Consider the following 2,666-nt stretch of genomic DNA (forward strand, 5'->3'; position numbering starts at 1 on the left):
CTTGCCATTGAATTCTCTCTCTCTCTCTCTCTCTCTCTCTCTCTAGGAAGAAATTCCTGTATTCAATGGTGAATGGGAGAAAGGGTGGGCTAGATAGACTCGACAGCAAATTGAGAGTCAAGGGGAAAAGAGAGGGAGATGTCATTTTATAATATGGCCTACATTCATGTGTGTTACAAGTACACAAATGTTTGCATAGGCAGAGTTTACATATACATTATATATGGGCAAGAGTATGTGCGCGCATGCTCACACATCGATAGAGTAGATTATCTTTACCTAGTAGGATGCTAACTACTAGCTATAGTAGGTGAACCCTCAAAAGGGGCTAGATAAATTAACAAGGAAAGTGAGAGTTAAGGACACTTCACAATATGTGCCATACAAATCACGTTGTTCGTGTGTGTTACAAGTAAAATGTATGTGTACATAAATCATTGTAGGGTACGCACGACACTAAGTGACACAAAGGGGGGGGGTAAGGGGATCAATGGTTGGGAAGTCCAAGGCAGGATTCTGAGGCAAAACAGAACACGGACAAAGCAAAAAATCGTGTCGCTTGTAGCCCGGTTTTGAACCCAGTACCTCACAGCCCGAGTTTTGTGACGCACGGGCTAGCCATTTCACCTGCGCACGCATGTTGTACCGATGTGCAACTTACAGCCTTTTATTATTAATTTATAGGTGCTGCTCGGGTTTAATTTTTGGCCATATTTAATTCGTGGCTGGGTTTAGTTTTTAAGTGTGCATCAATTGCTGTGATCTCCTCAAATTCCGTGCACGAACTTCCTTGCCCTCCATCCCCTTAACCCCCCACCCCAATGCTATGTGTTACTTAGTCATGAGGCACGGGTACCTACATACACACATAGATTACAGACAGTTTGTAAGTGGACACACACACACACACTCACAAACACAAACAATATGTTGTAGGGGGTGTGCGCGCGTGAAAGAATATATGTAAAACCTTATGTTCAAAGCAATTTGGTAGGCAGCTCCAGTCTTTTCCCTTCTCCCGTCGCATCATTGTGGTAGCATGCCTACACACTCCAAATCTATCTCTTTGCACCACCCATGATGGTAGAGGCCCTAATTCAACCCATATGCTTTCTAGACAAATTCAGAGATATGTCACATAATCGCAGTTCACATGACCGCTTATTGGAGGCTTCAAGACTGTTGGTGAGGCAGGGGATAGAGGATCCTAGTATACCTAGGTCACACAATGGTTCTCACAACAGTGGATTAGAGATGGACCACCTCCCACCGTTCCAGTATGATATAGATGCATCACACATCCACACCTCATGGCGAGAGGAAGAAAGTCTTGAGACAAGACCTTTGGCAGCTATTTACTCAAGAGATGTGGATATCACCCAAGTAGCCTCTTCCTTCAAAGATGCGATATTGCAAAGAGCGCTTCATGAGCATTTCGGTGGATGGATTCATAGAGAGACCCATATACATGGATGGCTTCCTGTCACATGGTTCTAAGGTGGCGATTGGTAGCTCAAGGTTTCGTCACATCCCCTTGAGATAGAGACGGGGAGAGCAAATCACATCCCTAGAGATGAGAGGATATCCAGACTATGTAGAGAGGAGGCGGATGGTGAGAAGTGGGGGGACCTGGAGGATGAGGAGCATTATACATCCGGTTGCAAGGCCCACACTTCCATCAGAGAGAGATACCCCACCCTTTGTAGAGAGTATCGCTTCCTCCACCAACTCTTAAGAGTCAACATGCCAACGCTTGCTAGGGAGGTTTATACTAGAGATTTAGTGGCATAGAGAGAGATCTATATAGACCTAGACGGTACCAGGCAAGGGACGTTAGACATAGATCACCCCATTCTTTCAGAGATCCACCCCACCTCTGCCACTCACACAACTTGGAGCTACCCTCAAGAGAGCAGAGACACTCAGAGCTAGCACGAGAGAGAGGACCCTTGGATTTTGGACCTTGCCTCTAATATTGAGATATGATAAAATTGGAGCCCAGTTCCATCGGGAGGCTACAGAGCACCTGGCTTAGCTTTATCAAACCCAGGCATATTCTTCAAGGAGTTGTTGACACCCCCATCTTTGACATATACCATACTACACCCGCAATATAATACAAGATGGGGTTAGCTAGAGTGCATATCATGCTAGTATACCCTTTGCATATAGTCCTTCATTATGGCCCCTAGTTGTAGAGCTCCATCCTACCTCCATCCAGCACAATCACCACTCATTGTACACCCCAAATCGCCCAAATTATAACTAGCTTTGGCTATAGCCTTCATGTCAAGTTCAACTTTTCCTTTTTGGGATGATAGAGGATATACCACATATGTGCATTGATTTGTCTCTTAGACTAAGCCCGACCTTTTGAAGACGTTAATAAAATAGTTCTTTAGTTTTTTCTTGCTCCAAATTTTGCACTTGTAATTGCAAACCAATAGAGGTGTGAAAGCACCATGAGCACGGTACTTGTACATATATATTGACCACAATAGAGCACCACGACACAGCTAGCTTGCACGTTGGAAGTACATGAAGTTACGTGACTTCACCAATGTAAGTGTAGCAATGCATACCAAGATCTATTTATAAGGGGCCGGAGAGGCCAATTCATATACTTTCATGATATCTTCTTACAATCAAATGTTTTACCTGAATCT

This window comes from Adiantum capillus-veneris, chromosome 1, assembly GCF_014529385.1.
Source record: "Adiantum capillus-veneris isolate H3 chromosome 1, ASM1452938v2, whole genome shotgun sequence".
Classification (NCBI taxonomy): Eukaryota; Viridiplantae; Streptophyta; class Polypodiopsida; order Polypodiales; family Pteridaceae; genus Adiantum; species Adiantum capillus-veneris.